The sequence below is a fragment of the Bombina bombina genome, chromosome 2, assembly GCF_027579735.1.
Source record: "Bombina bombina isolate aBomBom1 chromosome 2, aBomBom1.pri, whole genome shotgun sequence".
Classification (NCBI taxonomy): Eukaryota; Metazoa; Chordata; class Amphibia; order Anura; family Bombinatoridae; genus Bombina; species Bombina bombina.
In genome coordinates this window covers 254,506,856-254,521,200 of record NC_069500.1, presented here as the reverse complement: position 1 = coordinate 254,521,200, position 14,345 = coordinate 254,506,856, and the positions used below count along the sequence as shown (strand labels likewise).

At 36.3% G+C, this 14,345-nt stretch overlaps 1 protein-coding gene across 1 annotated transcript in view; it reads left to right on the top strand.

Moving 5' to 3' along the window:
- Positions 1 to 414: 414 nt before the first annotated feature.
- The window catches only part of MACIR (macrophage immunometabolism regulator), an 80,899-nt gene continuing 66,968 nt past the window's right edge, over positions 415 to 14,345 (top strand). The window contains exon 1 of the mRNA XM_053701523.1: positions 415 to 459. The gene's annotated coding sequence lies outside the window, so the exon portion shown is untranslated. The remainder of the gene's footprint in view (positions 460 to 14,345) is intronic.

Here is a 14,345-nt window from a genome sequence, read left to right as displayed (position 1 = left end):
TATTTACCTCTCTCTCTTCTGCTGAGGACAATTAGGGACAGCATAAAACAGGCAATAAAAGTGACTGTGCAAACAAGGCTGTATCATGGAACATATGATTGTTAAGATAATTATCGAAAACAGTTTCCACAAACCCGTTTGCACAATCTCTTTTTCTGTCTGTTTTATATAATTGTGCTCAGTATAAGAGAGAGATACATTCAAAAACAAAACAAATAACTTTTTTAATAGAAATCAACTTTCATGATTATTATCAGAGACAGCAAAGGCACCTTGTGAAATATGAGGCACTTCATACTAGTTATGGATTTCCTCAACCAGGAATAACTTTGTTCAGTCCACCTTAAGAGAACAAAAGTCTGAGAGGCTGTGACACAGAGAGAGGAGGTGCTTATTAAATGCTGGTTCAGTAGACAGCGAGAGCGAGAGGCTATAGCAGCTGCGGGGACGTACAATCTGGTAGGATATTGTAAATGTTTATTCTGATTGTTTATTTGATTATAGGGACTATATGATTTGTTTTCTTTATTGTAAGGGTACTTAGCAAATACTGCAACTGAAATCAAGATAAGCGAGAGAGGAAAAGAAAAAAGGGGAGCGGCTCCAGTGTGTGCAAGGAAGAGAGATGTGTGGGAAGTGGTATTGATCGCATTGTGTGGCACAAGGTGCAGCTTCTATAGATATGTGTATGTGCATCAATTCATAAAAATCTCACCCGTGTGAGGTGTGAATGTTATGCAATGCCTGATGTATGTGGTACACACAACTACACCCAAAATAGCTGTATGTGTAATACTGGTTACTCTGGGGATCTGGCCCTGGCATGTTTTAGTCTCTGCTGGGAGATAGAGGATGATCTCTGGGTAGTAGTTGAACATAGAGTTTTAACCCATTATATGCTTTTTTCACACATCTTGTTCTGGTTTTGTGCTTTGGCCGCATAGGATTAGGGCTGTGGCTCTGTCAAGTGCACTACAAGCTGAAGGGTAAGAAGCCTAGAGTTTTCCATTCATTCCATTTGTTTTCCACTTGGGTTATAAACTAGCACATTTAATGAAGTAGGGAGCAGCTATTTTCCAAATCACGTGGATAGGGTGGGGATTAAAGGGACACTGAACCCAATTTTTTTTCTTTCGTAATTCAGATAGAGCATGAAATGTTAAGCAACTTTCTAATTTACTCCTATTATCAAATTTTCTTTATTCTCTTGGTATCTTTATTTGAAATGTAAGTTTAGATGCCGTCCATTTTTTGTGAACAACCTGGGTTGTCCTTGCTGATTGGTGGATTAATTAATCCACCAATAAAAGTGCTATCCAGAGTTTAAAACCAAAACAATATCTTAGATGCCTTTTTTTTTAAATAAGATAGCGAAGAAGAGAACGAAGAAAAATTGATCATTAGAGTAAATTAGAAAGTTGCTTAAAATTGTGATGCTCTATTTGAATCACAAAAATGTGGGTTCAGTGTCCCTTTAAAAGAAAATACTTTTTATTATTATTTTAAGTATTATTATTATTATTATTCTCTTAATTGCATAATGCCCACTAGGTTGCCCTTTAGTACTTTTAATCTGACCCATAATTCCTCATTCTTCATCACTTATTTGAAATACACAACATATTTTCTCTGCTGCTGGCTTATTCTGGGTATAGTATATATGTTTCTGGTGGTAGGTGCAAGTTTGGGTCACAAAAATGAAATATTTGTTATAAGAAGCATATTTATATAGAATATATTAAAGTATTGTTTTAGTTAATATGTGCAAATCTGTATGTTTGGTTTATACATTATACTACTACAGTTAAATCTACCTGCTCACATTTTCAAAGTGTGTTTGGTCAGATTAAATATACATGAATGCAGTTAAAAAACAAATCAATCTTGGATTTTTATATTCCGTGTATTGATCTGACAGGATCTAGCCACTCTCTTCTACAAATGACATTTGTGGTTGCTGTGTAGTGCTGCCTGCTGACATTGATCCATTTATACTCATCATGATGCTGCAGAAAGTTTGGTCTCTCTTACTGCTGCTATCTGCTGACCTTCTTTCATTGTTAACATGACCCTGGCCTCACATTTCACTTTCATTGTTCAGGCATCTTTTATTGATCTCATCATTTTGTTTCTAAAATAAAATAATAGAAACGGAAAACATTATTTTTATTAAAATATAACAAATGTGTTTAGTAGTAGAATACAATCCAAATGAGTAGAGCTGCAACAACTAATCGGCATAATCGATAATAATCGATTATGAAAATAGTTGTCAACGAATCTCATAATCGATTAGTTGGTTTTCAATTAGTTGGTCTGTGCACAGCACCAGCTGTTTTACTCCACTGAGCTTATGCACATAATATTGTGTTTTTATGGTTATGCCCTCAGACTAAAGGGCGTCTACAGATGTTTACTTTTTCACTTTTTCAGGACTCTATAAGCTTCTTTTTAAGTTTACAACTACTCCTGGCTTATGTGCAACCCAGAAATAATAGGAATCATAATTTGTATTGTTTATATTAAAATCAGGTGATTTGGGACCATGCTTTGCATGATATAGTGCTGAGCCTGTTATTTACACCTAGCCATAGATTGATGGCATTTGTTGTATGAATTGATGATGTCACTATTACCTGTTTGCACAATTATTAGCGGATCGCTTGCTATTGCTGATTATATATACTCTATATAGATATGTGTACGGCTGAATCCTGTTACTGATATATAGTCTTAGCCCTTTTGCCTTTTTTATATATATATATATATAATATATATATATATATATATATATATATATATATATATATTATATATATATATATATATATATATAATAATTAACTGGAATATGTACCAAATTCAACCTCTGTAAGTATATATCTGTTATTTTAAGAGTGTACTAGATATTTTTTCCCCTAACCTTATAGCTGGTTGTTTGCCATTGCATATATATTAAAATGGTATTCTCTGTCTGAATCTATAAAATACAATGCTGGGGTTTCATATAGTGTGACATGATGTATAGAAATAGTTTGACAAAATAGCTTTTATAATTCCTAATCTTATTCATAAGTCTTTTTAAATATACATCAATCATGGTAATTCTGCAGCAATCATACCTTTTTGTATAGCTATACATACTATTTTAGTTTTCCAGTCAAAAAAGTTACTAGTCAGAAGAGAAAAATGATGAGACTCAGTATTACAGATAGTGAAAAGCCTTTTTTTTTTTTTGGGGGGGGGGGCTTGTTTGTTGTAATTTCTTTATAGACCAGGGCTAGTGGATATTTCCAGCCCTGGTCTTTGTATGATTTTAGTTGTATTACACTTAAAGGGAAATAAAATGTTTAATTATATAAACAACCTTATGTTACCTTACAGTAACAAGTCCAGATTGGCTTCTCCAAAAAAAGGCAAATGGGATGTCTGTTGAAAAAAAACCAAGGTGTTAATTTGTTTTGTACCTTCAGATGAAATAGTTATTCTATAGCAAGACAACAGAAATGTTGTATTTAAGAAAAATAAAACATTCCATTACAAACATTATAGTTACTTTTATTTTTTGTTACACAAAGTATAATCTTAAAACCTAGCATTGTGACATCTTCCGAAGACTATGCCCTTTGCAAGATAATTATGCACTGCTAGTAATTTGTTACATAAGTCAAATATTATTTACTTCTTGTATCTGAATGAAGGTCAAGCAGGAATTGCCATTCGTCTTTCTTCAGCTTGGGTTTTGTAGCACTGGGGTATCGGGCATTAGATTGGCATCCCAGCATTCCAAGCCTTTATACTTACTTGGAGGGGCTGTGGAAAATCGTGTTCACTAAAAGAAAAGAAAAGAAAATGCAATGCAGGCTTGTTCTGCTGAACTTAAAGGGACAGGTACCCCCCCCCCCCAAAATATTCCATGATTTGGATATAAAATACTATTCTAAATAACTTTTTAATTTACTTCTATTATCAGATTTGATTAATTCTCTTATTATCCTTTGCTTAAGGAACAACATTGCACTACTGGCAGCTAGCTAAAAACATCTAGTTAGCCAATTACAAGAGACACATGTGTGCAGGAACCAATCAGTAACTAGCTCCTATTAGTTTCGGATATGTGCGTATTATTTTTCAACAAGGGATACCAAGAGAGAGAAGCACATTTAAAAATAGAAGTGAATTTAAGTGTGTCTTAAAATGACATGCTCTAGTTGAACCATGTTAGTTTAATGTTGACTTTCCTATCCCTTTTAAAGGGACAGAATACATAATTTTCATATAACTGCATATAATAGACACTACTTTAAAGAATAATATGCACAGATACTGATACATCTTACTTTTTACTCTTACTTACTTTTTAATTTTACTGATAAAAATCCAGTATAAACCTGTTTAAAAACTTACTTAGAATCTCCCAGTTTAGCTCTGTTGAAAAGGCTAGCTGGAACACCCACTGAAAGTGGCTGTATAGCAAAAAGATCAGCCCCCCCCCCCCCCTTCCTCTGCATATTAAAAGACTACACAAACAGGAGCAAGCTGGAGTAGGTATACATCAGAATACTTCTAAAACTTTGGGGCTTGCTTAGAAGTCTGAAAATCGGCACAATTTTATTTAAAAATAAGCAAAACTGTACTTTTTAAAAAATATTGGTGTGCTTAAGCCCCGCAAAGGGGTTAAAAATATAGGTATTGTCGCTGATCCACACAACAGCGTTAGATGATAATGGAAAAAAAAAATGTTCTAGTGCACAAACAATGCATATGTAGTATAAGGGCAAAATTGTCTTTAAAGGGATACTAAACTCAGTTTTTCCTTAATGAGTCAGAGCATGCAATTTTAAGCAACTTTCTAATTTACTCCTACTATCAATTTTGTACTGTTGGAAAGGTTAGGCGATTACCTTTCCAACGGTAGGTCTTGGGGGTCTGTAGCTGCTTAGATGCCTGAGATACAGGCTTCTAAGCAGCATGCCCCCTTTCCCTATACTTATTGTATTTTGTTAATAAAGTTGCACGGTGACGTCACCACGCAAAACGTGATGCCCCGGCGATGCCTGTCACTATACAGGCCCGATCACCGGGATAGGAGCGGGTGGGAGCCCCAGATCTCCCTCAAGGTGGGAGAGTGCTAGCGACGGCTCTGAGCCGTCGTTGGCACCAGAGTAGGAAACTGCAACAGCTCAGAGCCGTCGTTAGCATTTAAGGGGAGGCACACTGAACCCAATTTTTTTCTTTTGTGATTCAGATAGAGCACGCCATTTTAAGCTAATTTCTAATTTACTCCTATTAATTTTTTTCGTTCTCTTGCTATCTTTTTATTTGAAAAAGAAGGCATTTAAGCTTTTTTTTTTTTTTTCAGCACTTTTTTATTGGTGGATGAATTTATCCACCAATCAGCAAGGACAACCCAGGTTGTTCACCAAAAATGGGCCGACATCTAAGAAAATTTTGATAATAGGAAGAAATTAGAAAGTTGCTTAAAATTTCATGCTCTATCTGAATCATGAAAGAAAAAATTTGGGTTCAGTGTCCCTTTAAAATTGCATGCTCTATCTGATTCATTAAAAACAAAAACAAAAAAAAAAACATTTGGGTTTAGTGTCCCTCTAAAGGGATAGTAAACCCACATTTTTTTTTCTTGCGTGATTCAGATAGAGCATGCAATTTTAAGCAACTTTTCTAATTTACTTTTATTACCAATTTTTCTTCCTTTTCTTGGACTCTTTATTTGAAAAAGTAGGAATGTAAACATAAGTGTCGGTACATTTTTGGTTCAGCACCCTGGGTACTGCTTGCTGCTTGGTGGCTACATTTACCCAGCAATCAGCAAGAGCTACCCAGGTGCTAAACCAAAAATGAGCCGGCTTCTAAGCTTAACATTCCTGCTTTTCAAATAAAGATACCAAGAGAACGAAGAACATTTTGATAATAGGAGCAATTTTAAGAAAGTTGCTTAAATTTGCATACTCATCTGAATCATGAAAGAAAAAAATTGCGTTTACTATCCCTTTAACTCAGAGCTCAACTAATTTGTTAAACATCTAGGTAACCAGAAGCTTTTGGCCATTCTTATGTGTGTGATTATGTGCTGCTTGTGGGGAAAACTGCTACATTGCATGGCTGTTTGACCCCAATCTGTCTGCTGTGTTACTGCCAGCTCCTGCCAGCATTGCACATGAAATAAAGTGACATTAATTCCTTTCTCCCCATGTCGTGTCATTGGTAAAGAGGCATTAGAGGGAAGGTTTGACTGAAGTTGGATTTGTATTTCACAGCTGCGAGGGCCTAGAAAGGATACAGCCATGCTAGGCTAAACTTCAGATGGTGGCCGGCAGGGGGAAATGAGGGGTTCCCATGGGTCTCTTGGAGGCGATAACCTGGTGCCTGGGTTTGTCGTGCAATGCTCTAATCATGTATTTTGCAAAGGAGCCAGCCATTACCTCACAAACCAGGGGCACTTGGTTAAATAATTATAGTAAAACATCACCTTCCATATCTACTGAACTATAGTACACTTGTTACTAGTTTTAATGTGATTTTGTCCAGATACCATTCTGTAGGATTGAAGTCTGGAAATAGAGCACACCATGGCATTTAATCACATACTCATTCACTTTCCTGCACAGATTTGAGGTATTCTGGGTAATTATTTTGCCCAGTGAGCTGTACTGGTGGTGGAATAGCAGTATACCCCTGTTTACTCATTTTCAATAACTCTCTCACCAGCTCAGCAACCTTATAGAATAACAGTGCATCAACGTGCTTAATAGTGAGTGCAAAGCATGCAGAATGTAAGCACTTTCACTTGGTTGACTGACTGTTAATCCTTCAGATGCCTATTTTCTGTGTTCCTCATTTCAGACAAATCTCTACCTCTTATTCTGAACTCGTAGTGGTTTGTTTACTGCAGTTCTTCCAGCTAGGCCAGTTTTATCCAATCTCCTTACAACAGTTCATTTGGAAACATCTGTACTTCTGGTAGTGTTTAGCTGTGCTTGCATTTCAGAGGCAGTTAATTGCCATTTTCACAGAATTCTGATGCAAATTAAGTTCTGATTTTTATTCAAAGGTCACTTGCCTTTATCTTATGGGGATTTCATGTTTATCAGTTTCTTTAAACCCCCTGATCTTAGCTGCAGCAGTTATAGACACAGTGTTTATTTCTGGAATTCAGGTTCAAAAGGCACATTGTACAGTAAATATTCTTCCCTTTAATGTGTTCCCAATGATCAACTTACCTGTTGGACTATATTAAAGAGACAGTCTAGTCCAAAACAAACTTTCATTATTCAGATAGGGCATGTCATTTTAAACAATTTTCCAGTTTACTTCTATCACCAATTTTACTTTTGTTCTCTTGGTATTCTTAGTTGAAAGCTAAATCTGGGAGGTTCATATGCTAATTTCTAAGCCCTTGATGGCCGCCTCTTAGCTATTAGCTATTAGGGTATTATGACAGTTTATCACCACTAGAGGATGTTAGTTCATGTGTTTCATATAGATAACACTGTGCTCATGCATGTGGCGTTCCTAGGAGCCAGCACTGATTGGCTAAAATGCAAGTCTGTCAAAAGAAGTGAAATAAGGGGCATTTAGCAGAGGATTAGATACAAGGTAATCACAGACGTAAAAAGTGTATTAATATAACAGTGTTGGTTATGCAAAACTAGGGATTGGGTAATAAAGGGATTATCTATCTTTGAAAATAACAAATATTCTGGTGTAGACTGTCCCTTTTTTAAATTGTTTATAAAATAGCTCATTTATATTTTATTTGTAGATTTTAAAATATCTGATTTTGCCTATTAAAGCCACTTCCTATTCTAAAACATTGAATACTGCAGTATTGGTTGTAGAAAAGCTATTTAATCAAGAGGCAGCAGTAAATATCAACCTCCCAGTGTTAAGTGGGATTGAGCTTGGCCCATTTGAAAGGATGTATGCTGCAGATTGAATACTCTATCAGTTGCTTGTCTGGGTACATTGTCCCTTTAAATAAACAGATGTTACCATTTGCTGCTCCCTTATATTAGGGCTTGACAAACCCCAGGAGCTAGAGTGCCATGATAACTCATGGCCTGACTACAAACTTTAAATATTATTCTACATATATCCCTATTAAAACCATTCCTTGACTTATAAACAGTTGTATGACTTGGCCCTCAAGATAAGTTTCAGCATTTAAACCCCTGCTTTAGTTTATAGAATGACAAACCTGTACCTATGCTAGGGCTCAAACCCTTAGCACCACCTGTGCCTACAAAATGTGACCTGACTCCTTGGAAAGTACCCTAGAGAGGTGACAGCCGCACCTCTACCCTTAGCGTGGTGTACATTTCTGGCACAGCACTAGCAGCACAGTTTAATGCAAACGTAACATATCTCTTCTGGCTCTGCCAGGCAGTTCTGTTTGTTCAGACTCTGTTTAATTCTTAGCATACACTCCTAGCTTTGTCAGAGGAAAAGACACTTGAACTCATTCATTTTGGGGGGAAAAAAACTTTTCTGTTGCTTGAATTTTTATCTGGAATTGATAATATTATTTATATATAGCTAGTTATATTTTAGGTAGATGTGATGTGGACAACAAATTTGTTGAGCCATGGCCAATGCTGTATACCTTTACAGTAGCCACAGAATCAGTAATTAGTTGAAATATTAGCTGTTATGCTAGTTGAAGGGACAGTCTAGACCCAATAAATCATTTGATTATTTGTTATACATCAGAGAATCATCCTGCAACTGGTCCCACATCTATAAGCTTAGGAGCTGAAAATGGCTGCCAAGCTCCACCTACCTATTGCATATAAATTTTGTTATGTTAAGTTTCTCCAATCACAATCAACTCTTAAATACATTTTCCTACTCTCACATGCTGATTTGTGCAATTTGCAATAGCTAACTGAAAAATATTAAATGTGGATTGCTAAACTGTCAAACCAGATAACAGCTAACTGGACAAGAAGAAAGCTGTCGGCGGATCTTGGTAGCCATATTTTGGCTGCTAACAAATTATTATTTAAAAGTTTTTAATTTACTTTTTACAAGGTTCTAGATGTGGAACCTGTTGCAAAATACTTGTCTTTATTTCTCATTAACAATACCAGACGACTTCCATTCATGAAGTATAAGATACTTCATGTAGAAAGCTCCTTTTTATTTGTTTTAACCGATCGCCATTTTTAGCTGCTACAGGGAGACGGATTTACCGCACGGCTATTGGCTAAGCTGTAGCAGCTAAAAACGGCGATCGGTTAAAACAAATAAAGGAGCTTTCTACATGAAGTATCTTTTACTTCATGAATGAAAGTCCCCTTTATTTGTTTCAAAAGTCCATCCTAGCGTTTGTAAAAGGCTAGGATTTACTTTCACTTTAAGTCATATGTTTAACTATGACACTTTTATAATGAAGTATTTTAACGCTGTTTTGTTCGCATTTCAGACTTTTAACTGAATTAGGCTTCATAATGAATTGCACTTGCTTTGGTTGACCGTTTTGATAATTTAACCACTAGAGGATTTCTATTGCAATGTTGGCGTCCTGCACAGAGCCAAGTTGCATGTTGATCTCTTCCACTTCCCTTCCCAGTAACTGTCCTTTCAAATGCGGAGTGTAGGTCCAGGCCTTACCATGGGCGCTGCTCCACTGTGCTTCTCTTTCTCCTTTCGCAGCATCCAAATGTTCCCCTGGACCACTCCTTGTGGAGCCAGGATCCACCCTCTGTTCCCCTTTCTTCCCCAGTCAGTGCCACCCACAGTGACACACCAGGTTAGGGCATAAGGGGATTCTGTAGGTGCAGTTTGACTTGAATTCACTTTTATTTACATAAACTTTTTTTATTTTTTATTCGTTTAGAAAACCTGCTGTAACTTGAGGCAACCTCTCTATCATGCATACTCAAGAGGGAATAAGTCCGCACCTGTCCTCTTTACAGAGTGCACCGGCACAGTTACGCCTTGTCTGGCTGCAATGTCTACATGCAGCAGTGATTGTCAGAGCGCTGTGTTCTTCCCTTCACCCACAGCTTCAATACCCTGCTGATTGAAGCATAGTACCATGCAGATGAGGTTATTGAAGTAATGGTCAAATTGATGTTGTGTGTTCTGGGTAATTAATACAAATCAGTGATTTTACTCCTTGATTTACTTATGTTCAATTCAAGCAATGGCTAAAGGACCACTAAATACAAAATAATTGCATAATTAACAAGTGCATAATAAAAAGACAATGCAATGGCACTTAACTCTAAATTTTAAATAAGCAGTAGATTTTTTTATTTTTTTATCTGACAAATTTATTTTTTTATCACCTTTTCCGGCCCCATGTATCATGTGACAGACGTAAAAAATGTTATAATGGGAGTAAATTGGGAAATATTTGACTTTAGTGTCCCTTTAAGTCACTGCAGCTTGGGCTCCTGGGTAAACAATTAATTTCCCAGTGTTTAATCTAAGCTTTCAATAGTTAATCCACTGCTTTCTTGTTGTTTAGGTAAACAAGGATTACACAAATCCTGCCTGTTTGAGAGTTAAATGACCTCTACAGTAGAATTGATTAAAGGGCCGTGATACCCAAATGATGAAACACTTAAAAGTGATGCCGCATAGCTGTAAAAAGCTGACTAGAAAATATCACCTGAACATCTATGTAAAAAAAGAAATATATTTCACCTCAAAATGTCCTAAATGTTCCATTGTAAAGGACTTTAAGCAGCAAATCATTATGTCTGTCCCGGGACCTGCAAGGAAGCGTGCTTCATGCACACTTGTGTTATTTACCTATTCAGTTTAAGGAAGTTTACTATGAAATATCATGAGACCACAGTAAAAGTGTTCATGACCGCAGCACTGTTGATGCTGATTGACTGCAGTCTTCATTTTTTCCTTTTTTTTTTTTTTTACTGTTGTGGGGCAAGGCAAGCATGGGTACATTTGTTTACCGTGGTGAGGGTATTTATAGGGGATAATTCCATGATACTGGTACCTGTGACCTAGATTCTGATGATATAGTGATCGGAGCAACATCTTCATACTTCGCCATAGCAACCAGCTAAAAGGATGGCTACATTTTGAGCACGCTCATATATTGCACACTGTCAACTGTCGCACAAAAACAAAATATGTATCTTTACATTTTTGTGTGCTGGTTCCATTTGTTCTTCTAGATTATTATCTAACCTAGTTTTTTCCTCAGGATAAGTAATAGGAAGAAGGAAGTAGGACATAGGTTGTTAAAAATAGAAAACAAGGAAGGAATTTTGACAGCAAGAAAAGTGAAGAAGGTAAAACTTTGAGTTGAAAGGGTCAGCAGTAATTGGACACATCAGAAGATTAATGTTAACCTGCTGAATACATAGGCAACATTCTGTAACAATTTTGAAATAATTATTTAACCCCTTAAGGACAAGACCATTTTTCAATATTCTTACCCTTAAGGACCAGGGCTATTTTTACATTTCTGCAGTGTTTGTGTTTAGCTGTAATTTTCCTCTTACTCATTTACTGTACCCACACATATTATATACAGTTTTTCTCGCCAATAAATGGGCTTTCTAAAGATACCATTATTTTCATGATATCTTATAATTTTACTATAAAAAAATTATAAAATATGATGAAAAAAACAATTTTTTTTTTCTAACTTTGACCCTCAAAATCTGTTGCACATCTACGACCACCAAAAAACACCAATGCTAAATAGTTTTTAAAATTTGTCCTGAGTTTAGAAATACCCAATGTTTACATGTTCTTTGCTTTTTTTTGCAAGTTATAGGACTATAAATACAAGTAGCACTTGGCTATTTCCAATCCATTTTTTCAAAATTAGCGATAGTTACATTGGAACACTGATATCTGTCTGGAATCCTTGAATATCCCTTGACATGTGTGTGTGTGTGTATATATATATATATATATATATATATATATATATATATATATATATATATATATATATATATATATATATTTTAGTAGACAACCCAAAGTATTGATCTAGACCCATTTTGGTATATTTCATGCCACCATTTCACCGCCAAATGCGATCGAATACATTTTTTTTTTTTTTTTTCACAAACTTTAGGTTTCTCACTGAAATTATTTACAAACAGCTTGTGCAATTATGGCACAAATGGTTGTAAATGCTTCTCTGGGAACCCCTTTGTTCAAAAATAGCAGACATTATATGGCTTCGGCATTGCTTTTTGGTTATTAGAAGGCCGCTAAATGCCGCTGTGCACCACACTTGTATTATGCCCAGCAGTGAAGGGGTTAATTAGGTAGCTTGTAGGGTTAATTTTAGCTTTAGTGTAGCGATCAGCCTCCCACCTGACCCCTCTCAAACAGCTTTCTTCCCTCCCCTAACCCACAATTTTCCGCGCCATCTTAAGAACTGGCAGAAAGTCTGCTAGTACTAAAATAAAAGGCTTCTTTTTTTTTTTTTATCTCAGCCTCCTTGACTCTCGCGCGCATGTCCGCATCCGTGCATGCTCCAGTCATAACCACTCGTGATCCCAACCCCCCCGACGCAATCTACACCAGCGATGGCCACCCACCTGCAACGGCTTCCACCCACCAACAATCGCATCATTGCTGGCCGATGCTGTGGCCCTCTCTGCATCAGTGTGTTAAAAAAAGGTATTGCAGTGATGCCTCAATATTGAGGCATCACGGCAATACCTTGATAGCGGCTGGAATCAATCAGGATCGCTTCCAGCTGCTTTAAACCCCTAACGACGTACAGGGTACGTCGTTAGTCTTTAACGACCAGTTTGTGTATGATGTACCCTGTACGACGTGTGTCGTCAAGGTAATATTCGTTGGGATGAATACATTTTTTTTTGTACAGTATACATGTTACAGATTGCAGTTGGCATATTTGGTAATGGTTTTTTTTAATTTTATACTTCATTGGGAAAGAGTGTTTGAAATTCCTGTATTAGCATTCTTGTAAAATTCCAGGATTCAGTGTTCTAAATGCCCTTCAGCTTTTAATGCATTTGCATCTGCTAAAAATGTACTGAGATGTAACTGTGAGCACACAGATGGCATGATGCTCTTTGTAGTGTTATTAAACTGCAAGAGCTTTTAATGGTAATTGCAGTGTTTCATTTACAGTGTTAGCTGTTTTCAAGTGCTATGTTTACCATTTTGGAAATATGTTTTTCTATTTTACATCTTCGCGCAGTAGTATTAAAGGGGCATGAACATCAAAATTAAACTTTCATGGTTTTATGTAGCTCTTTTCCATAAAGGCTTGCTAAAGATGTCAAAGGGGCGTGCATGAGTCTTGAGCACTATAATGTCCCTGCAGCAATTTGTGTAGCAATGTTATACAAGCAACCTGTAGAGGGAAATACAGAGTGCAGTAGTAAAACACTATGGTAAGCTAAGATACTGAACATGACTGTTATATAGCTAGAAGTGCAGGTTAATAAAGAAGACATAACACAAGCAGTCAGTGCATCTATATTTTGATGGGAGATATTTCAAGAGTGTGTGCAAATAGTTTTAAAGAGAGGCAAAACTGTTAAGTGACCGCAGAAGGCGGAAAGATGGAATGCAGATCCTCTGGAAATCCTGAAAGAAGGCATCACAATAGTGCAGAATGGCTTTCACAATTTTAGGCACTAAATGGAAAATTCACACTCTGAGTCAATGTGCTAACATTTTGTTTGCCAAACAAGGCTGGACAAAACAGGATACATATAAAGCTCAAAATGTATAAGTAACTGCTCAACGCGTTTTAGAGTAAAAACTTGTGCGAAATTGTTATTTCAAAAGAGCTATATCATCAAACACTTCACCTGCTTTATATATTAGCAAAAAGACCGCCTATCGACTCTCCAGACTCAATCTTTGGAATTGGAGAGAAGGTTTATAATGGGAGGTTTGTACATAAAACCTTTTATAAGACGACCTTGGTGCATGAACATTAATTTGACCTAAATGATGATTGAGTTTCATTCTCTATAGAGGAATTGAACAAGTATTTGAGTGTGCATTTTGATGCAAAGTAAAAGCAGAATACTTCTTTATGTCTGGAACAAAAACACTTTAAATTGCAAACATATTGATTTTCGACTATGCATCATTCTCAAAGTATAATTTCTTTTTTATGTGAATTATTTAAGTACAGTATTGATATGAGAGTATACTTTCACCATTGGTGGTTGATCACAGCTATCAATTAAAGGACCACTAAATACAGTAGAATTGCATAATCAACAAGTGCATAATAAAAAGACAATGCAGGGGGCATGTCCCGGCAGCGGCCATGAACGGTCGCAATATCTGAAGCTCCTGCTAATCTGCCAATTATTTCTGTAACACTAGACTTTTAT